General features: G+C 40.2%; 1 long non-coding RNA gene across 1 annotated transcript in view; it reads right to left on the bottom strand.

Moving 5' to 3' along the window:
• The window catches only part of LOC148148952 (uncharacterized), a 39,704-nt gene extending 18,043 nt beyond the window's left edge, over positions 1–21,661 (bottom strand). The window contains exons 1-2 of the long non-coding RNA XR_015758292.1: positions 21,587–21,661; positions 50–92 (exon numbers count right to left, since the gene is read on the bottom strand). This is a non-coding gene — a long non-coding RNA (uncharacterized LOC148148952). The remainder of the gene's footprint in view (positions 1–49; positions 93–21,586) is intronic.
• Positions 21,662–24,739: the final 3,078 nt, after the last annotated feature.

Genomic DNA, 24,739 nt, shown 5'->3' with positions numbered 1-24,739 from the left:
AGACCTTTATATTTGCAAACAAACACAAAAAGCTTCAAAAGATGGTTACCTAAAGGTCACTTGTCTCCATTTGTAGATGCGAAGCCACGCTCCTAATTAAGAGGAAATATAAGAAATATTTCAGTCTGATGTTGAATCAATATCCTTTTTTGAAACTATTCAAAAATGTATGATTAAATTGAATTGGTCAAACAAATGCTAGCTGTCTCAAACACTCAAGGTACTAAACCCACAACATTGGGTATGGAATTAACATCACCACCCCTTTGATTAGTAAAAAAGACTTTGAAACATGAGCAGTAAAGGGAACACATATATTCTGCCCATGACAATAATAACTTACTAATGCAAATTTCATTCAGAGCTTTGTTTTCTTCTGCATTGACTATAGATTAATATTGTACATATAGAAAACTACTGCAATGGCAATCTTCATGTAGACTACCAGCTGAAATGACCAAAGCATCAGTATTTCATCTTAAACAGCCAAATCTGTTTTTACTGTCACACTAAGTACTTATATATGTTGTTATGCTATGAAGACTTGGGTTGTGTAACCGATTTCACAAAATGTATTTGTAATTCTGGTCAATTGCATTCAAAAATGTGTATTGACTGAGTTTGATCTATTAACCATTTTTGTCACACACATACTGTAACAGTGCAGTGGCTGCAGAAGCTCAGCATTTGGTTCCAGCATTCAATCATTTATAGGATTCAAACCCTCTGTTTACTCAAACTTTTAGTGTTCATTAATTGATTTCCACATTAATACTAATGGTGTAGGGTGTAGGATGAGTGAAGCCATGTGGAAATCACAGGCATCTTTCACATTTGTTGAACATAGGGAAAAGGTGCTTGGAGTAGAAACTCTGTCAACATTCAAGATCATAACTGGTGCATGGATAAGGGCAAAGGTGTTAAAAGAAACAGAGTAGATCATTTTGACTAGAATTTATTTTCTCACAGTATGGAGGATAAACACTGAGGGAGACTAATCAGGTCTCTGTCCATATTGTAGCTTGCAACATTTCTAAGAATACACATGGCAAACTCTTATTCTTACATATAATAGGATACTTCAGAATAGGGCAAACTTGTCTTGTGGTGTACAATTTTTAGCTTCAGTATTGCAGAATGAAATGCAACTGTACTCCAGATGAAGTTATTTAATTATAGAACAATGATATGTCTGTAAGAAACAACTATCCACTGAAGTCTGTGGATCAGTTTTGCAAATGGTGAATTCAGATAAGTAATAGCAACATTTTTATGAAATATATAATGTAACTAGAAACTTAGGTAGATAATCGTACATTTTAGTGAAATCAAAAGAAAAGATGCAAGATCCTATTTAAATGTTTAGTTATCATTCAATTCTTAATACTAGTCAAAACAATAACATCTCATTTTATTCTACAAATGCCAATTATATACATGTGTAAATGTGAATTACCAGCTTTTGTAGTTCCTTTTACTAATCAAGAAGAAAATGTAAACTTTGCAATCATTGCATTTCAATTCAGCAATTTCCAAAAATTTTACAGTGGAGTAGGTGCAAAGTTACTCTCCAGGTACAAATGTGTTGAAGGACTTCACTGATCCACTAAATACTAAAGGTCAAAATTTATTGAAATTGACCCTGTTGCATTAGGGCTGTTGGGCAGTGGGTTAGGGAATCCATACTCTGTCAAATATAGCATTTTCTAGTTGAAGGGAGCAAAGGGAGAGCCTATCATTTCTTTCTGAGGCTTCAGCAACCACAGGAATGAAAAGGAATTATGGGAAGGCTGGTCCCTAGGTCTCTGGAACATCCTGCTGCAGGATCCAAGAGCTTGACATAAAGTATTGCTTCCCTGGACGGGAGGAAATGACAAGACTCTTAGATAAGGTAGACATAGATAGATGTGATCAAGAAAGTGAGTAGCTGGAATGTGGTCACTTGTACCCAGATACAGTTCCCCAAGGTTTCAAAGACCGAATAAGGACTGGAAGGTTGAGTGACATAACATTATCAGGTGCTAACAGCTACACTTTGATTCTTTTCCAGATTGCAGCTCTGACCAACACACTTTGCAGTCTCACTCCTTCCTCTTTCTCCAACCACTTCCCATGTGAACAGCCAACCTTCAGTTTTCTGTCATCTTGCACCTAAACCTGCAGTCTCCCTACACAAGTACCATTCTCTCTTGTTCAAATATTCTATTAATCAGGCACATAACTCTACTTTCTGTCCTCATAGTGGGACTGACACAAAAGTCCATGAAGAGGCAGAAAACAAAGATGGCCCCTTTAGTGGAAAACACCTTAATGGACGCAACCTCTTTGTCCACTGGGATAGAAGTCTTGTTTCAGGAGGTTGCTGATCTCTGCAATGACTGGACATGAAAGTCTAAGCCTAATATGGCACCAGTACTTAGACTTATCAAGACAGCTGATTCTCCATTGCAGAATCTGTGCTGGGGACAGAGCATCCATTATTCTGTCGACATGGCTGAGGAGAAATAGTTGGTGTATGTGTTGCTTTTGCTGCTGCTAATGTTACTGCTCACTGTGTTCTTCATTGAGGATTCAAGGTGGAGTCATATAAGCTGTTCCCATGCTGCAGTCAAGGCTGGAAGCAGACAAGATCTGAACAGTGTGACATCACTTTCAGTCCCCCAATGAGATTCCCCACTTTTCTTATGGTTCCATGTGGGATACTTGAAACTATTCAGCTTCTTGGTGAGGAGGGGTAAACTGACTCCCCCTAGTTGTTCATCTGCCCTCCAATTGATCACAACAAAGTTAATTTGAAAGGATCCCTTCCCTTGTGGATACCTTTTCCTCAGACCCAAATGAATTTATGTTTTAAAAGGGAGGCAACTTAATCAGTTTGTTGTAAATTTATGAGTTACAAAACTTGAGAAGAAATAGTAACACAACAAATATGCACATAGATTAGAAATAAGAAATGAATCCAAAGAGAAAAGGTTTAACAAAAATATATAAAGATCAGTTTTAATTTTTCCCACGAGGCATGATTATTTGAACATTGCAATTGTTGAACTGGATGTTACTGGTAGAGTTGATGTTGATCGTTCAACAATCAATTTCAAGATTCTTGCCTTTTTATATTGATTGAAACTCTTCTTTTCTGATTCCTTTCAAATGTGATTTGCTGGCAGCAATCAGAGTAGTGAGAATACTTACTATTCATTTTAGCTGCAGTACAGAGTACTTAAATGACTATTCTCAGAGTTATAACCTTCACATCACTCTGGAACATCAGGCCACCAACAGATTAGAGTTGTAGTTGGTTTTAAACCCTTTTTCTCATATTTTCATGGGAGGCCAAAACACACAACTTCTGCAAGAGATAGCTTTATGCTGTAAGTGGGGAGATAGACAGCTTCCTCATTATGTCACCTTGTTACGCTTCTCTTTCTTTCTTTGAAATTTCACTGACACACCTCTACAGGTGCAACATTCCATCAGTCCCATACAGGACTTTAGCAGACAGCAAGTGAATTTACATCTACCTTCCTCTCTCAGTTGTAACAGACCTCGCTTAATTAAAAAAAAACACATGTTGAAGCAAAGTTTAAATATATCTATGATTATTTATGATTTGGAGATGCCGGTGTTGGACTGGGGTGTACAAAGTTAAAAATCACACAACACCAGGTTATAGTCCAACAGGTTTAATTGGAAGCACACTAGCTTTCGGAGCGACGCTCCTTCATCACAATCACCTGATGAAGGAGCGTCGCTCTGAAAGCTAGTGTGCTTCCAATTAAACCTGTTGGACTATAACCTGGTGTTGTGTGATTTTTAACTATGATTATTTAGGGGGTTTCACTTCCCCCACAAGGTAAATGAAACTAGATTCATTCGCATATCATTACAAAGGAAATTGTTTTTAAAAATCAAATACACAAGAACTCACACACATTCATTTCCCGAGCCTCGGTCAGTATTATCATTTCAGTTCTAACTGGGACTATTAATTTCTAGCAAAAGCTACACTGATAACTGCATCGGTGCCACCTCGTGAGAAGTTGAGCAGTTCATCAACTTCACCAACACATTCCACCTTGACCTTAAATTTACCTGGACCATCTCTGACACCTCCCTCCCCTTCCTGGACCTCTCCATCACCATCAATGACGACCGACTTGACACTGACATTTTTTACAAACCCACCGACTCCCACAGCTACCGGCATTACACCTTACCTCCTGCAAAAATGCCATCCTGTATTCCCAATTCCTCCGCCTCTGCTGTATCTGCTCCCAGGAAGACCAGTTCCACCACAGAACACACCAGATGGCCTTCTTCTTTAAAGACCGCAATTTCCCTTCCCACATGATTGAAGATGCCCTCCAACACATCTCATCCACGTCCCGCACCTCCGCCCTCAAACCCCACCCCTCCAACTATAACAAGGACAGAACCCCTAGTCCTCACCTTCCACTCCACCAACCTCCACATAAACTGCATCATCCGTCGTGATTTCTGCCAACTCCAAGCGAATCCCACCACCAGAGGTATATTTCCTTCCCCATCCCTTTCCACAAAGACTGTTCCCTCTGTGACTACCTGGTCAGGTCCATGCCCCCCAACGACCTACCATCCCCCCTGGCACCTTCCCCTGCCATCACCGGAATTGCAAAACCTGCGCCCACACCTTCCCCCTCACCTCCATCCAAAGCCCCAAAGGAGGCTTCCACATCCATCAAAGTTTCTTCTGCATATCCACCAATGTCATTTATTGCATCCGTTGCTCCCAATGCAGTCTCCTCTACACTGGGGAGACCGCAGAGCACTTCAGGGAACATCTCTGTGACACCCGCAACAATCAACCCCACTGCCCCATGGCCCAACATTTCAACTCCCCCTCCCACTCTGGCGAGGACATGCAGGTCCTGGGCCTCCTCCACCGCCACTCCCTCACCACCCAACTCCTGGAGGAAGACCGCCTCATCGACCGCCTCATCTTCCGCCTCGGAACACTTCAACCCCAGGGCACCAATGTGGCCTTCAACAGTTTCTTAATTTCCCCTCCCCCTTATCCCAGTTCCAACCTTCCAGCTCGGCACCATTCTCATGACCTTTCCTACCTGCCAATCTTCCTTCCCCCCTATCCGCTCCATCCTCCTCTCTGACCTATCACCTTCATCCCCACCCCCATCCACCTATTGGACTCTGAGCTACCTTCTCCCCAGCCCCACCCCCCTCCCATTTACCTCTCCACCCTGGAGGCTCCCTGCCTTCAGTCCTGATGAAAGGTGTTTGCCCGAAACATCGATTTTCCTGCTCCTCGGATGCTGTCTAACCTGCTGTGCTTTTCCAGCACCACTCTAATCTAGACTCTTAATTTCTGGACCTGGTATCCGCAATTACATTCAATTTCCCAGCAATGTAGGTGGTTTTTAGGTTATATGACTGAAGGAACAAGCTCTAATAGAATAATCTGGTGTTTTTGGACTTGTACCTTGCCTCTAAGATTAACGGGCTGCGGTCCAGAAAATGTGTTCTCCTCTCTGTACCCAGATTGAATATGTATCTCAAAGCTTTAGAGAACCAGTAATAAACTGAGGGTTTCCTTTGCCACAGTGGAGTATAATTTCTGATGCTTGCTTCATTTTTGGAGAAGTATCTGATTGGTTTCACCAATCTCAACTTGGTTTCCTGCTGTCAGTTTCATCAATGACTACATTGAGTGTTTGGTCAAAACAGGCTTGCTTGTTCAAAAGGCCTTCAGTTTTTCAAGTGGGTTTTAGCATTTCTCAATCCATACTATTGTTATTTTTCACTGATGCATGTCTATCAAAAGTGTCGTAACTGTTCTGGAGTTTAGGACAAACGTCTGGTATAATCCAAGAATCTCATGATTTGCCACTTTATTACAAAGCCTTTGTCTTTCATTATCTGAATTCTCAAACATCTGGTTGGCTGCCCTGAACTGGACATTTAAGGATTGGTAAGAGTACAATATGTTACCTTCTGGCTGAAAAGTTTGGTCTTGGCATGTTTGATTTCTTTTCACTCTCTCGCTGTTCAGGAGATTCTCAAGTATTCACGCAATACTTCACAAGTTCATGAATCTCGGAACTCTAACATGAAGACCCTCTCACCTGTTCTAAAAGCCTCTTGTTCTTTATTTTCAGAATATCTCACACTTGGTGTCTATAAACTAATGAAAATGTGAAGTAAATTGACTCATAGAGTGAGTCCTTGGAGGCAAACAGAAAATCTAGTTCTTTATCCCAGTCATTGGGGTACTTATGTCGTGATCATTTTTTAGTCTCTGGCAATACCATTCAAGCATGGGTTTAGTATTCACTGTGGCCTTCCTTCAATAGGCGTTACCACATCCTTATGGAGGGGTGGCTAGTAAAACTGCTGACCAATATACTGACATTCCCAGTCATCGGAATTTCATTAGCTAGCACAACATTTCGGCGAAAGTGAGGACTGCAGATGCTGGAGATCAGAGTCCAAGATTAGAGTGGTTCTGGAAAAGCACGGCAGGTCAGGCAGCATCCAAGGAGCAGGAAGATCGACGTTTCAGGCAAAAGCCATTCCTATAATCTAGCACAACATTTCCATATTGCAGAGAGGAAAATAGTTAATGTTTCAAATCCAGACTCTGAACTCGAAACATTAACTGTTTTTCTTTCTACAGATGCATGCCAGACCTGCTGAGTTTCTCCAGCACTTTTTAGTTTTGCTTCAGATTTCCAGCATCTGCAGTTCCTTGTTTTGATTTCCCTGCTGGACCTTGGATGCACCACTGGCTCACTGTCACTTCTCAGTTGCAGGGGTGTGAGGGGATTACCATTTCCTCATCAGCACCAAATCTTTTAACATAGCAACAATCAGTGACTACTTCTGCCTCAGCAATTTAAGCTAACAAAGATGCAACATTTAATAGTGGTGAAAGATTGATTGCCTGCTATCAAATAAGTTCTATGTATCCAATAGAGATGTTCCTGCACATTCACCCACCTCATCTACTGTGCCTGTTGCTCTCAATGTGGTCTCCTCTACATCGGGGAGACAGGACATCAACTCGTGGAGCATTTCGGGGAGCATCTCTGGGATTCACTCACCATATAACCACTCCCCCAAATTCATGCAAGTCCTGACCCTCCTCCACTGCCAAATCCAAACCACCCAGCAACTGGAGGAAGAACACTTCATTTTCCACCTTGGGACCCTCCAACTACATGGCATCAACATCGACTTCACTAGTTTCCAAATCTTCCCATCCCCCACCTCATCCCAGAATCAACCCTCCAACACAGCATTGCCCTCTTGACCTATCCTACCTGTCCATCTTCCTTCCCACCTATCCGCTCCACTCTCCTCACCAACCTATCACACTTGCCTCCCACCCGCATCCACCTTTTGCCTTCTCGCCTACCAATTTGATGACTTCAGCAACCTCTGTGCAGTTTGGGAAATATGTTCACTAGGCATTAATGTTGGAGTTCTGGATCAAATTTAATATGAATTAATAATTTAAATATTAAAATTAACTTCCTGATAGTTCCAAATGGATTTCTTATTTGCCTCTAAATGTGGTCCACTTAAAACTGAAACAGATCATGCTGGGTTTCTGAACCATTGGTACCTTTCAGGTTTTTAACCTCATGTCTACATCTAAACCAGCCTCCACCAGACAGTTAAAACATGGTTCAGCCACATGAAAGTGTCCAAAATTATATGCCATAGCAATAATCATGGAGGAAATTGGGAAGAAAACATTTAGACATTGTTAAGTGCAAAGCAAAAGCAAGGATGGGAAGCTGGAAGCAATTCTTATCAAATCACCTCTATAAACAGCAAGAATCATTTGTCAGCTTCTCAATGACAATACCTTCATCTAAGTTTCACCTCAGGGCCAATCTACAGTCCTCTAAAAACTCAGACCCTCTGTCCCTGTGTGCAGGCATCATTGCTTTTCTGCACAGCAACAATGAAGTACACCTTTTAATAGCAGGCTTTACTTGCTATTTCCTACCATTCACTGAGAGCTAATTGCTGCCGGCAGGCCCAATCTAGGCCAGGAACCTGCTATGAATAGTCAATGATGCTGACCTAGGAAAATCCAATGACATTGGCCCAGTTTGGCAATTGCTAAGCTTGCTGTTCCATGGTTTCACCAATTTAGTGCCCATACTGAAAATTTCACCCTTACACGGACCCATACTTTTAAAAAAAATGTTTACATACATTGTCTAATATCTGAAATGAAAACCAGAAAAGTAAGAATGTAAACAATAGGACAGAAATAACAGATTGAAAGAAAACCAGTGTAAGGAAGAGGCAGTGAAATATCAACAGGGGAAAATAACAGATAAAACAAATCAAAAATGGTAATAGAAAGAACACTTTTTTTGTAACAGTCAAAATGGGGACTGAGTAAAACTGCATTGGTGATGACACTTTATGAGCTCTCAATTACAATCTGTTACATCTATTTAGATATATAGAAAACCCTGAAGCAAACACAAGTTTTAATCAAAACAATTAAATACAGAAACTTCCACCATTTTGTTCAAAGCATTTTTTTTAATATCACTCACTCCATTTAAATCAGAAATCTTAATTTCAAAGTCAGAGTTTAATTTTGTGATGTGGCAAAGAGATTAACATACTAAGGTTTTAACACATCAACACACCAGATGGTACAAACTCATTGCAGACTAACATAATGGAGCTCCCAAGGGAAGAGATGGGAAATTTAAACTTTGGTGAGCTGATTAAAATAGCAATGATTCTTCTGTCATAAAAATATTGGGTGCAATAAAATGAATCTTAACAAGATTATTGCCATAAGTCTATCATCAAGTAAGATCTTCTCCAACATGGAAGGCACTCCTTCTAGTAAATTGCAGAACTGTGTCTTACCATCTGCCCTGGCTCATCTACATTCAGTATTTCATTGCCTATCATTTGATTGCATCCTCCAGACATCCCCTCTCTCATCTACCATTTAGGTGATCTGAGTGATATCTTAACAGGATTAAATCACACATGTTGACAGTTCACCTAGCTAATGAGAGATACATTTCAGTAAACTGTTGACAGAGCTGCCTGAAAGCTTCTTTAATTTACCAACATATAACAACACATGAAAATCATTAGTCAAGAGGATGAAGACAAATAAGCATCAAGGTCTTGGGGCACTTCACATTAACACTTGACAACCTGCAAGCGCTCCTGTCACACAAGCTGATTTGCCCAAGGCAGTCTCTGAAATGTGGTGGCTGTCAGAGAAAAACACCTTCAGTAATGGAAACAAGTTAGGAATTTTCACTGAATGGCTTTTGAGGAAGAGAAGCAATTGTTTATGGACAAGTAAAATAAGGCTTGATCCTTTGTCAATATGGTGCATCCAATAAATAGTGTAATTTCACTAACTGGTTAATGTTAACATAATTGAGTGAAGATGAGTTTTTGCATTTGGTTATGCAACCTGAGCTGTATGTGTTTGATCAAAGTCTAAGATGCAGTCTTGTAGTTTTATTTATCTTCTGACATATGATGCCAGATGGTTTACGGCGACTAATATTACAGTCGACCGTGGTTCTCTGTCCATAACATTGTATTTTGACATAAAGATTGATCACCAGCTTCACAAAAAATTCTCATTAATGTGTTTGAGGGTACAGGCATGTCTGAAAAGTAATAGCGTCTCCGGAAAAGATGTTTCTTTGAGATACATCCAAAAACTAACTAAACCACAATTACTACAGGAAACATACGTCTAATAAATCAAGACTTGTAATACACAGAAGTGGAAATCTTAAACCAGATTAATAACCAACAGTATTGTCTGAGACTAAATCTAAAGACCATAGCTTGTTTCAGCCTCAAGAGTAGTTGTACTCTGGTTCAACCCATATCCCTACAAGACCAAGGCAAAGAGATAAAGAAACTATGAGATCCCACAAGGTGAGCGCTAAGTAATTGAGACTGTGAACCTTTGAATCTTTTCTTCCTTAGAATGTTGGGGGTATAAGAAAAGAAACAAATCCAATCTAGCCATTTTGTGTATAAAGTCCTAAACTCATTCTTTTTACTTGAGGGAAAGTGAACTGCTTAGTGAATACCATTGTTAAAATTTATCAAAGCAATATACAGGTGCTTCTTCTGTAACACAATAGTTGTGTTCTTGTGCAACCGTGCATTATAGAAAAATCGCGCTCTAGAAACAGCACCCCCCAAAGTGTTGGCAATGTAATCGTGTTACAGCCAACCATGTTTTAAAAGTTCGCACTTTAGACATAGTGTCCACAATTCATCAGTCGCGTTACAGTGAATTCATGTCAATGAAACACGTGTTATAGCAAAACAACCTGTATGTATTGTAGACTTTGAAGCATGGAGTGCACTTGTAAACCGACTATCATAAATCCCAGCAGTTAGGAGGAACAGATGTCCACAGAACCATACTTATCTCTCAAAGTAAAGGCTCAAACATTTCCTTCCTGTCAAACAGCAAAATATTTCTGACCATTCTCACAATGAATTTACAGATATGTTAGAAATGGTCATAGAAGATTGAACAGTTCAGTGCAGTAATTTACTTGTGGTCATTTATGCTGCAAGTAAGAAGCCACGTTCATCATTAATACCTAGCAGAAATTCAAACATCCATTTGCAGTGTAATAGTCAATAACAACTCTAATTTGAATGCTGTCTATCATCTTCTGCTCATGGTAGCTGTAAGGATTCCATCAAAAATAACTCTAAGTCCAGCTCTTAGAAGGCATAAGTTTAGAGCACTAAATCGTACATAGAAAAGCAAAAATAAGATCTAAATTTGCAATCATAGACAGAGGGGACAGCACCATGGTTGCTGAAGAAACTGATATTAGTGCTGTGAGATGAGGAGGAAGTGGTCAAGATGCTGTAGGCACTTTTGGTGGCATGGGGTCATTGTCTGATTGGAATCAAATAGCATTGCTGAAATACGTAGAGTGATGGGATGATATATACGCTATTTAGTAGAATCAGTGATAATGGAACTTATGGAACTGAGTCCTTTGAGTGTAAGATTTCCAAAGATACCCACCCTTGTCTTTGTTTGTAAGTGGTGCTGCATTCAATAAATGATATTAATGTTCATTAACCTGGGTGTAGGTGTGATTTTAGCATGGTAACAGTAGTATATGGACCCCTTGTGCGTAATGAGCCATCATGGAGTCGACATCTTTGTAGAGAATTGAAATAATATTGATGTATTTATGTATACGATCCTGTAACAGCACCATCAGCAGTCATGTGCTTGACACTGGGAAGACAGAAGCAACAGTCTGTACGAGAGAATAATGTACTCCCTCACAATACAAATTGACAGAGCTTTGCAGAAGCCTATCTGAGTCAAACTACAGACACTCCTAGGTATAAACAGACCACAGGTATTACAAAATACATCTATATAGGATCCAAATGTTGGACCCCAAACAAGAAACCATTTTTGTTATTCAGTACAAAGTGTTTATCAAGTTCTGAGAAAAAGTGTCAAGTAGCCAGAGTACTGAGTTCAGGAGTTGGGAGGTCATGTTACGGCTGTATAGGACATTGGTTAGGCCACTGTTGAAATATTGCATGCAATTCTGGTCTCCTTCCTATCGGAAAGATGTTGTGAAACTTGAAATGGTTCAGAAAAAAATTTACAAGGATGTTGCCAGAGTTGGAGGATTTGAGCTACAGGGAGAGGCTGAACAGGCTGGGGCTGTTTTCCCTGGAGCATCGGAGGCTGAGGGGTGACCTTATAGAGGTTTACAAAATCATGAGGGGCATGGATAGGATAAATAGGCAAAGTCGTTTCCCTGGGGTCGGGGAGTTCAGAACTAGAGAGCATAGGTTTAGGGTGAGAGGGGGAAGATATAAAAGAGACCTAAGGGGCAACTTTTTCACGCAGAGGGTGGTATGTATATGGAATGAGCTGCCAGAGGATGTGGTGGAGGCTAGTACAATTGCAACATTTAAAAGGCATTCAGAGGGGTATATGAATAGGAAGGGTTTGGAGGGATATGGGCCGGGTGCTGGGAGGTGGGACTAAATTGGGTTGGGATATCTGGTCGGCATGGATGAGTTGGACAAAAGGGTTTGTTTCCGTGCTGTGCATCTCTATGACTCTATGACTCTAGTCAGAAGAATCATAAAACGATGATGTGGAGTATACAGAGCATAGGAAATGCTGCCAAGCAAGTTGGTGAAGAGTTAGTCCAATCCATCGGAAGTACCACAAATCGAGGAAATATCTGACAAGAAGGGGCAATCGTTGAGTCTTTAACCATAGATTGGTTAATACAATTGGTTAATTGTACCCAAGAGTACAAGGGAGGAAACAATTCATAGAATTCATAGCGAAATATAGTACGTGTGCACAACAGTCTGATTAGTGGCCCAGAATTTCCAAAGCCAATTAAAGACTATCTTATCCTGACATACTTGTGCAATTAATAGCCATCCAGTTATCCAAACAGTCCTTGGCAAAGCTTCAGACTTTTTGACTTTAGAGCAATAGCACAGTTGCTTGCAGTAGTTTAAAATTTGAGATGCTTGGAAGCTATCAGACTACATGGTACTACATAGTAGCAAAAGGACTAAATAATATCTTTTCAATCCATGGTCATTCAGCTGACAACAGTCTGAAGTTCACGAATGAATGTTTAAAGAAATTTGTGGAAAGCGATAGAATCAGTCATTACACCAGTTTTCTTCTTCACTCACAGGTCAACAGAAAGGCTGTAAGAGACACTTCCATTGCTGTGATATAGTAGGAAAATATTCCATTGGCAGGAAGTTGCTCAGTTGCTGAAATCTCTGCATATCATAATAAAGCCTACCTCCACTGGAGCAGAGGAAGAGTTCCAGCAGCAGAACAAACCTTCAAACATAAACCATGATAAATTGTAAAGAAGATGTAGGAAGCTTGCAAAGGGGAATGGCTTGAATGAATGGTTGTAATAAACCAATATATTAAATATAATGTAACAAAATGTGAAATTGTCCATTTTAGCAGGGAAAATGGCCTTCAACACTATTATCCCCTCAAGACTGATTACTAGACTTAGTGATCTCGGACTAAGCCCCACTCTCTGCAACTGGATCCTCAGTTTCCGAACCCACAACCCACAATCAGTGAAGATTGGGGACAATATTTCATCGTCACTAACACTCAACCCTGGAGCCCCCCAGGGGTACATACTCAGCCCCCTAGTATATACCCATGACTGCTTCACCAAATACCAGATTAATGCCATTTACAAGTTCGCTGATGACACCACCATAATCGGTCGAATCACAGATGGCGACGAAACAGATTACAGATGGGAGTTGGAAGATCTGGAAAAATGGTGCACTGAGAACAACCTAGAGAACAATGTGGCAAAATCAAGGAACCCATTATTGACTTTCGGCAGGATGTTACTCATGCCCCTCTAAACATTAATAGTACAGAGGTGGAACAAGTGGAGAGTGTCAAGCTCCTGGGAGTTGTCATCCTGGGAGTTGTCATCTCGGACTCTTCATGTGGATGCACTGGTTACAAAGGTCCAACAATGTCTTTTCTTCCTCAGGCAGCTGAGGAAACTTGGCATGACAGTGAATACTCTTGCCAACTTTGATAGCTGCGCCATCGAGACCATTCTGTCTGAATGCATCACTACCTGGTATGGCAATTGTACCATTCAAGATCGGCGATGGTTACAGAGAGCGGTGAACTTGGCCCAGACAATCACAAAGGCCAACCTCCCATCTATAGAATCCATCTACCAGGCCCGCTGTCAAAGAAAATCCGCCAGCATTCTCAAAGATCCATCCCACCCTGGCCATGCTTTTCAACAGCCTCTATCATTGGGGAGAAGGTACAGAGAAGCCTGAACACACGCACCAGCCGGTTTCGTAACAGTTTCTACCTACTGTCGTTAGAATACTGAAAGGATTCACAAACTCTTAACATTCGTCTGTGTTTTTATTTTTGCTGTTGTTTACCTATTATTTACTTATCTATGCCACTTAACTCTGTGATCTGCCTGTATTGCTCGCAAGACAAAGCTTTTCACTGTGCCTCGGTACATGTGACAAGAGACTCAATTCAATTCAATTCAAATATAAAAGAAGTATCCTATTTAACTGGAGAGGGATTGTAGAACTCTGTGATGCACAGGAACCTGGTGTGCTGATTCGTAAATCATAAAATTTTGATATGGGGAATAACGGTGATTGGGAAGGCAAATGGAATATTGGCCTAGGGAATGGAACATAAGAGCAGGAAAATATTAAGGACATTTACGCTTAATGGTAAGGTCCTAGGGAGTGTTGCTGAACAAAGAGACCTTGGAGTGCAGATTCATAGCTTCTTGAAAGTAGAGTCACAGGTAGATAGGATAGTGAAGAAGGTGTTTGGTATGCTTTCCTTTATTGGTCAGAGTATTGAGTACAGGAGTTGGGAGGTCATGTTGCAGCTGTACAGGACATTGGTTAGGCCACTGATGGAATATTGCGTGCAATTCTGGTCTCCTTCCTATCGGAAAGGTGTGAAACTTGAAATGGTTCAGAAAAAAATTTACAAGGATGTTGCCAGAGTTGGAGGATTTGAGCTACAGGGAGAGGCTGAACAGGCTGGGGCTGTTTTCCCTGGAGCGTCGGAGGCTGAGGGGTGACCTTATAGAGGTTTACAAAATCATGAGGGGCATGGATAGGGTAAATAGCCAAAGTCTTTTCTTTGAGGTTGGGAAGTCCAGAACTAGAGGACATAGGCTTAGGATGAAAGGAGAAAGATATAAAAGAGACCTAAGGGGCAACTTTTTCACGCAGAGGGTGGTACGTGTATGGAATGAGCTGCCAGAGGAAGTGGTGGAGGCTAGTACAATTGCAACATTTAAAAGGCATTCGGAGGGGTATATGAATAGGAAGGGTTTGGAGGAATATGGGCCGGGTGCTGGGAGGTGGGACTAAATTGGGTTGGGATATCTGGTCGGCATGGACAGGTTGGACCGAAGGGTTTGTTTCCGTGCTGTACATCTCTATACAGAGCTTGGTGAGACTACATGTGGAGTACTGTATACAAATTTGATCTTTTTATTTATGAAAGGGTATAATTACATGAGAAGCAGTTCAAAGAAGATTCACTTCACTCCTGACTTGGATGAAGGGTTTGTCTTTTGAAGAAAGGGTGAACATGTTGCACATTCACATATTGGAGTTTAGAAGAATGTGAAGTGATGTTATTGAAGCATAAGATCTTGAAATAAATTGCAGGGTGGGTTCTGAGAAGATGTTTCCATTTGTAAGAGACTAGATGGGAACACAGTTTATGATGAGGACTTTTTAAAAAAAAATCAGATGGTTGTCAGTTTTATGGCATTCTCTTGGAGGTTGGATCATTGAATTTATTCAAGATTTAGTTAAATAGATATTTCAGAACAAGGGAATCAAAGATCATGGAGGGCAAATATTAACGTTGAGTTGAGATCAGATGCTTATTGAATGGCTGTGCAGGCTCAAAATGTCAAATGGCCTATTGCTGCTCCTAAGTCCTATGTTCCTTTATTTCTTAATCTATTCCTGTTCAAGAACTGGGAGACACTGGAGACTAAGGCGGCATGGTGGCTCAGTTGTTACTACTGCTGCTAACAACCAGGGACCCAGGTTCAATTCCATCCTTGGGCAACTTTCTGTGTGGAGTTTGCGCATTCTCCCCGTGTCTGTGTGGGTTTCTTTCAGGTGCTCCAGTTTCCTCCCACAATCCAAAGATGTGCTGTTTAGGTGAATTGGCCATGCTAAATTGCCCATAGTGTTCAATGATGTGTGGGTTAGGTGCACTAATAAGGGGTAAATATAGAGTAATAGGGTAAGGGAATCAGTCTAGGTGGGTTACTCTTTGGAGGGTTGGTGTGGCATGTTGAGATGAGTGGCCTGTTTCCACACTGTAGGAGTTTTATGATTCTATGATATTTCTTCAGAAAGTCATGAGATGATATGCTGGACTGACAATTGTTCTTTGTGAAAATAATATATGGGAATGCCAATTTTAATGATCGTGCAGGAGGCTCTTCAGAATGTTTCAATGCTCTTTGAAGATAGCATTGATGCAGAGGTACATTAGTCCTATAGTTCCTCTTCAGACATGATTCCTATCTAGCAGTGGCAAAAGTCTGCGTAGCAACTCCTTTATTATATGAATAAGTACCAACATTGCAGTTTTTCCTGTTTCCAAGGAGGCTGTAATAAAATAAATAATTTCATAGTCAAGCATAAATAACTCCAGTTCAAGTAAATAGCATTTTTAAAAGAAACACGGGATTTTGGATGCACACATCAATAACATGGAAATGATCTTCCCCTTCCTGAGGTGACGCCAATTGTTATGAGCATCATGACTTAATCAAGTGTCCAAAAGTCGTATTCTTGCTGTTGAGAAAAGCTCTTGCAAATCAGTTCTCTCTTTTTGGATGTCTATATAAAATTCTCACCAGATGATAAGAAGCTTATTTGCATGTATTTACATTTCATTAATAATATTAACTTCCCCTTCCCAAAAAACTTCTCACCAGTGGAGAAAGTTGACCGATGGCAATGTTTGACCATGTGGAAAACTGAATTTAACCACATGAATTGCTGTGTTTATAAGTTCATTGAATACTGAGTCATGCTTTGACGGTAGGTCTAGATTACCATGATATGGTGCTGCAGTGCTGGTATCTATGGCTTTCTTGTGTAGGACTTTGATGAATAGGTTATCAATGTCAAATGAACACATGAACACGGCATTGCTTTTTGTCTGGACTCCTGATGTGATTTGCTGCAAAGAGGACTGACTTCCTCTCAGAGGGCACATCCAGTGACATCTGCAGGGTCATGTCTGTGAACCGCAGGACTAGCTTGACCTTCTTTGGAGTTAATGCTAGGGATGGCCATCACATTTAAAGGACAGTTCCTGGCTTGTTGCTAGGGGTGACCATCACTGTCTGAGGGGCTGTTCCTGGGTTGTTGCTAGGGGTGACCATCACCATCTGGAGGGCAGTTCCTGGGGAAAAAAATTGTTAAGGAAAATGCAGAATTTATTCCTTAATGCTGACCCAGTCTAAACTCGCAGATGAGATAAAGAATTTATTTTGCCATGGTCCAATCTTCCATCAAGTCTTCAGATGGAAAAGCTTTATAAAAGGCTTCCTAAGGATCAGGCTGCTGGTGATAGAATCCCAGAAGCTCTACTTTCATTAGATATATGTGAAGGAATCTCCCCATGTGCAATTTCTTCAGATCTTCCATAGTCTCCAATTGTTTGTGATGATACGATGCATTTCCCTAGTTTCCTAGAAACCGTGTCCAACACTGAGGAATATTTTCCAGTTGAAGTGTGAGAGGCTTTGAGTCTTTCTTTGGTCTTCAATAAAGTACTAAACTGTACAGCAATAAACTTTTCCAGCAGAGCTGGAAGATTTGCACTGGATTCAGATGATTGTCAGTCCCACAGTTTACATAGCAGCTGTTGTCAGAGGCCGGAATCTTAGTCTTCCACTGTTTCTCCAAGGACAACAATGTGAGAATATATTTGTCACAACAGTTCTCAAGAAGGGCTGAGAATATTGTTAAAAATTGAAGCCTTGTATGGAAGGGAATTTGATGGGGGTTGAAAGAATAGAAATAAAATTAAAATGTTAATGTTTAAATGTTAATGGTTAGAAGCAGTAGAGTAAAAGATGTGATGGGATTTGTGGTACGAGGGACTGTCAAATTATATTAATTAGTAGATCATATTATCAGTGATGGTAGAACACATGGAACTGGGTCCTAAGTATGCCTTGCCTTTTCATGCAGATAATATTGTAGTCAATAAGTGTTATTAATAGTCAATGATCTGGGTGTGGACATGACATTACTACAATACTAATTAAATTGAAATATATCCTGCATCAGGCACTTGTCCAGTAGTAGATCAAAATGTCTACAACCTCAACACTTACATTTCTCATATCAATAAGCAAAAAAGTCAGAAAAAATTCAATGAAATGCAGTAGAAAGATATGGAATGTACTTTGAGAACTTGAAGAATTTGAGCGGAATATTTCCATGCATGTAAGGACCCTAATTCCATGACTATATGCAGATCCTGAACCTGCACAAAGCTTCAGCACACCCACTGGTACAACTTTAGGTAAGGCTGTCTCCAAGCTGTCTGTCTCTGCCTCTTTTTATTATCTCTGCCTTTGCTGACCAATTAAAGGTGGCAGGTCAGACACAATTTAAACACAAGAAGTTCAATGAGATTGTCTGTCCCGAAGAAGGGCTTATGCCCAAAACGTCGATTCTCGTGTTCCTTGGATGCTGCCTGACCTGCTGCACTTTTCCAGCAACACATTTTCAGCTCTGATCTCCAGCATCTGCAGCCCTCACTTTCTCCTGTACTGATAGACAGCCAACAGGTTGCTTCCACAGGGATCAGAGTGGCTGCTACTGAGGGAAGTAGGAGAGCTTGGCACAACCTCACAATGTACATGTTTTCAGATGTCTGCAAAACATATTTTTATAAAGGCAAATGAGAGTTAGGGTCATCAATGTTGCAATCTCCACACCCGCTGGAAGGCTATACAGCTGTACAAGCCTTGCAGTTCAATTATTGGCTGTTATTGGCCAATAATTGAACTGCAGGGGAAGGTTCTACCAGACAAGCTGAGTATTTTCAGCATTTTTGTTTTTGTTTCATCTATCAACACTTTTTACCAACAGTCATGGCTCCTGGTTTACGTGATTGTATTTCACCCTCACACGCTGTCATGATAGTACCTACACACTTACCTCACAGCTCACACACACTGACAGATCTTCAGCCATGTTAACGCTATCACCCAAAAACATTGTGACAATCACTGGCACATTGTAAAACAAGATAGTGTGCACACAGAGACCAAAACAGCTTTCCAGCAGGGACAGATCTGACAGCACATTCTCATTCTCTGGAGGAGAAGTTGCTGGCCATCATTTCAGCATTCATGACCAAGACACTGGTCAGTGCTTTTTTTTATTCATTCAATAGAGTTTGGTTCTGCTGGCAAGGCTAGCATTTATAGCCCATCCCTAACTGCCTTGGAGAAGCTGGTGGTCAGCTGCCTTCTTGAACTGCTGCAGTCCTTGAGATGTAGCTACACCCACAGTGGTGTCAGAATGCCAGACAATAAAGGAATGGCAATGTGTTTCTAAGTTAGTATGGTGAATGAATTTGAGGGGAACTTTGCTGGTGTTCCCACAAATTTGCTGCCTTTGTGGTTTAGAGTGTTGTGGTTGTGAGTTTAGAAGGTGCTGTCAAAGGACCCTCTATGAATTTCTGCAGTGTAGATAGTACACACTGCTGCCACTTAGTGTCAGTAGAAGGGGGAATGAATGTTTGTGGATGTGGTGCCAAAGAGGCAGTTGCTTTACCCTGGACGATGTAAGGCTTCTTGAGTATTATTGGAGCTGCATTCATACAGGCATGTGAAGAGTTTTCCATCACATTCCTGATATGTACCTGGATGCTGTTGGCAAGTCAGGAGGTGAGTTATTTGCCAAATGATTCATAACCTCTGAACTGCTTTCATAGCCACTGCATTTATATTGCTAATCCAGTTCAGTTTTTAGTCAATGATAATCCTCACAATGTTAATAGTTCACATTCCCTTCTGTAGTGTGAATGGTAGACAATAGTTGGTGTTGGCAGAAAGCATAACTTAGCCTATCTGTTTAAAAAAAAAATCAAAAGAATGTTTAAAAATGTAAAATATACTTTAAAAGCTTTGGTATCACACTGGATAGTTTTATGAAAGTTATGAGTACATTCCTAGATCCTCACAAATCCTCACACCACCTTTAAGAGTTGATTATGATGCTATTTTACACAAGGTACTCAAAGTACATGAGTACCTGGATAGATTATATGGACAAACCCAAGTTGCCAAAAGGAATAGGTTGTATCAGAGAATTATCTTTTGTCATAATAAAAGGTCAAAAAGTAATTCATTTCCAGTATAGGTATTTCAATACTCTATCCCTACCATTTCCAATTGGAATGGTATTGGTCATTTAGGCTGCTAATGAGATGAGGAACTTCTATTAAGATCCCCATTCAAAATTACAACACTTGACAGAGCATAGCACAAGATAAGGTTGAAGCATCTGCAGCAAAAAATATTGTATGGATGATTCAACTTCATTCACTGATGCTAATGTTCAGCTTGTTTCGTTCATTCCATGAGATACTAAAAAAGAAACTGGCCACGGTACACACCCACTTGGTGAGGCGTCTTGACATTATCTTGTCTATAATGTCAAATACTTGTATACTAGGTGTTTCACTCTCAATCCTTATTACATTTGAGCTGTTTGAGCTGTTTGAGTGCATCTAAAGCACTATCATTTGCAGATCAATGTGGAAAGCTGCCCTGTTGTGATATTTTCAAGCAAACAAGAAAGATCTAATGTTGGAGCAAATTACTGCAGATGCTGGAATCTGTACGGAAATCAAAAAATAATAGAAATCACAACAGGTCAGGCAATATCCATGGAGAGAGAGCAAGCTAATAGGGTGGCATGGTGGCTCAGTGGTTAGCACTGCTGCCTCACAGCACCAGAGTCCCAGGTTCGATTCCAGCCTCTGGAATCTCTGTGTGGAATTTGCACATTCTCCCTGTGTTTGCGTGGGTTTCCTTCGGGTGCTCCGGTTTCCTCCCACTGTCTAAAGTTGTGCAGGTCAGGTGAATTGGTTGTGCTAAATTGCCTGTAGAGTTAGGTGCATTAGTTAGGGTGAATGGGTCTGGGGTGGGTTACTCTTTCGAGGGTTGGTGTGATCTAGTTGGGCTGAAGGGCCTGTTTCCATACTGGAGGGAGCCTAATCTAATGTAATGTTTCAAGTCTAGATGATTCTTCATCTAATGTTCGCTATATTAACTCTCTCAATGATCTGCAAAGTGACAGAAGGAGTCATTAATTGTGCTATCAAGAAGCACCAATTAACCATTTCTAATACACTGCCATGACTACTTTGTTTCAGGCCTAATCACAGCCTCAATTCAGCAAAGAAATCAATGCCAGAGGAGTATTGAAGTAGCTACCTTTGACATTAAGTCTAGCTTCATTTAGTTCTGGCATAAAAAGGATCAAGAAAAAAATGAGGTCAATGGGAAGCAATGGGAAAATTCTCCAGTGGATGAGGTCAATGATGGCATGCAAGAAATTAGTTCATGGTTGTTTGAGGCAAATACCTCAGTTATAGGGCATCAGTACAGGATTGAAACTGATATGAACAGTCATACAAACTAAAGACAAACCTCCCACTACCACTGTAGAATGCTGATTATGCAAATAAAATCAATCCTGCTATAAAGACATCATGAAATTATTAGATATCACCTCATCCTCTCATGTAAATGAATTTTTAAAAAAAAAGTTTTTAAAAATAATTATCACAAAGAAAGCTCTGTGATAAATAACACAGTTTTTAGGCCATCTATGCAATATGATTTATACTTCCACTTATGAGGTTGACCTGTGAAAATAAATTTTAAAGAGATATAATATTTTACAGTAGGCCATGACTTACCCTCGATGCATTTCATTCCACACAAATGTTTAACAAAAAGTATCTCAGCCAATGCTGCAACTTAAGAGATCAGGACATATTTTCTACTGTTCAACATCTTATTTTACTGCCCTGCAATTTTGACAACCTGAATAAAAGAAATATGTTATTCTATAAATCAAGGATCTTCTACATACACATAACACGCAAGTCCATAAAACAATATTTTATAGGTCAGATCTGCATGGAAGTGGCATACAATTGCTTCATCTTGGTAAATTAGTAATGTGTTTTTAAATTATTCATATCTTTCAGTCCTCAGGAATTTAATGATATAGTGCATACACTGATAGTAATTTACTTCTTACAAGTACATTTATTTAATTATGCCACTAAACTTAGTGCACCAATTGGTCATCACGAGGGCTTTAGGCAGGGTAGCTAGGCTAATCAGAAATAATGGTATGTGTTATTTTGTCCCTAGCGGCTAGGTTCTGAAATGCTATTTAGATCACAGAAGGTTAATGTCCTCCTTATGTAAATTGTCCAATTTAACATTCACTGGCAGTATCATAAATCCTAGCTCCAGGATTTCATTAAACCTATGTTCAAACTAGTTGACCTCGGAGGTTAACAATCACAAGTCACACAGGGCAATTATTTAACTCTCTTCTTATCACAAGTCTGAATCGTGCTAAACATTCTGCAATTACTCATACCTCACAGATAGAGTTTACAAAAGTAATTGCTCAATCTATGGGTCATGATTTTCCTAAAGACCACATTTGCTGGGGTCTGCAAATGGGCAAATAGTGCATGTTCTGCAGAGTTAAGGAGTGTCTTTGATGTTGTAATCCAATTACAAACCCTTGTAAGGGTCAATTTATATCATAGTATAAATGCGAATATGAAAAGAGCCTTTTCATTTGCATACAAGCTCAATTAAGGTCTGATCCGGATTAAACAACATTGCGGGAATGATTTGGAAAGCCTTAATTCAGAATAGCCCCAAATAATATTTCTTGAGTTGATCCTGCCAAATGAGCAATGATTTTATGTTATGAATGTCTATCAAGTTTCACAACTTCAGGTCATGAACCAGAAGATATTTCCCAGTTTATATGGAAGTTTTAATTAATAATTGAACAATGTCACCACATATTATTTTATTATCATTTTCATAAACTCAACATGAAAATTGATTTTTTTAAAATAAATGCATAATAATAAATTTAAAATTTCAATCCAAACAGTAAACCTGACTAACAACAACATGATATAAATGAATTTTAGACACAGAACATATTAATGAAAAATCAACAATGTTTTTTGCACTCTTGGGGAACACTACAAGCCAAGTAGGAAGTGAACCAATTCCAGCTATTATTATCTATTTTCAAATAACTAGAAATTGGACATAGTGTGAGGGGATAGGTTGAATCATTCAGAATCCTTTTTTGTTGCTTGATAGAAATATTAGACAAGATGGAATAAGGAAAGTCCATGGAGCATATCAGGCATTTTTACTTTGCTAACTATAAACAATTTTCTCGAAAATGAATTCAAACTAGAGCCCAATTTCCCAACTTGAGCCCGACCCCTTCAAATCATCAAATTAAGCTCTCTATATTCTCTAAATGGGAAATTGAGGAACATTCTGAGGTATTAATCTACTTCAGTGTATCCACACTATCCTTTGGCAGCGGCTACATACTGCAGATGGTCCCAGAATAGCTAGTGCCATTCTGCTACTACTTCAGATGACAAATTAACTCATCTGAGTAAAAATTATTCTTTCATTCCTGAGTTTCATTACATTTTTTACATTACATTACATTACATTACAGCGTGGAAACAGGCCCTTCGGCCCAACAAGTCCACACCGACCCGCCGAAGCGCAACCCACCCATGCCCCTACATTTACCCCTTACCTAACACTACGGGCAATTTAGCATGGCCAATTCACCTGACCTGCACATCTTTGGACTGTGGGAGGAAACCGGAGCACCCGGAGGAAACCTACGCAGACACGGGGAGAACATGCAAACTCCACACAGTCAGTCGCCTGAGGCAGGAATTGAACCCGGGTCTCAGGCGCTGTGAGGCAGCAGTGCTAACCACTGTGCCACCGTGCCGCCCACATTTCATTATTTTGCAATCGTGTCCTCCAGTTCTACAGTCACATAGTACTTCCGTATCCTTTGAGTACAATTTTCTGCTCACTTGTGTGGTTGAGCAATGGCAAGAATATGGTAAAATATGAGAAAATTAAAAAATCAGAACCTCAACCTTGAGAAAAAAATTCCCAATTAAAGTTTTAATGGTGAACTCAGAATCTCACTGATAAGCAACTACCTTACTTTCTTGTACTTGCATCAAATCATCAGCTAAACTCACCTAATTTCTCTGGAGCTTCTAATTGTCCATTCGTTCCCTGAATTGGTCTGGCAATTGGCAACTAACATTCATGCCGCACAAGTGCCAAGAAATAACTATCCCCTACAAATGAGAATCTCATCACCACATCTTGACTTTGAATGGCATAAACATCACTGAATCCCCCATTATCCATATCCTGGGGTTACCATTGACCAGAGACTGAACTGGACTAACAATATAAATACTATGCATATAAGAGCAGATCAAAGACGTGGAATCCAGCAGTGGGTAACGCACCTCCTGGCTCCCCAAATCCTATCCACTATCTGAAATACACAAATCAGGCGTGAGATCGAATATTCTCCATTTGCCTGGCTGGGTACTCAAACAATACTCAAGAAACTCAACACTATCCAGGACAAAGCAGCCCACTTTATTGGCACTTCATCCATAAACATTCACATCCTTCACCATCAACGCTCAGTGACAGTGGTGTATACAATCTATAAATGCATTGCGGAAATTCACCATGCCTCTTGAGCCACCATTTTCCAAACCCATGATACTTCCATCTAGAAGGACAAGGGCAACAAATACATGGGAACAGCACCACTTGCAAGTGCCCTCTAAGCCACTCACCATTATGACTCAGAAATATATCACCATTTCTTCACTATTGCTGGGTCAACACCCTGGTATTCCCTTCCGAATGGCATTGTGGGTCTACCTACTGCATATGGACTGCAGCAGTTCAAGAGGGAAGCTCATCACCACGTTCTCAAGGACAAATGATAG

The sequence above is a fragment of the Chiloscyllium plagiosum genome, unplaced genomic scaffold, assembly GCF_037043375.1.
Source record: "Chiloscyllium plagiosum isolate Xiang-an unplaced genomic scaffold, Cpla_swu_hap1 HiC_scaffold_10, whole genome shotgun sequence".
Classification (NCBI taxonomy): domain Eukaryota; kingdom Metazoa; phylum Chordata; class Chondrichthyes; order Orectolobiformes; family Hemiscylliidae; genus Chiloscyllium; species Chiloscyllium plagiosum.
Note: the sequence above shows the minus strand (reverse complement) of the source record. Positions and strands in the feature narration are given on the sequence as shown.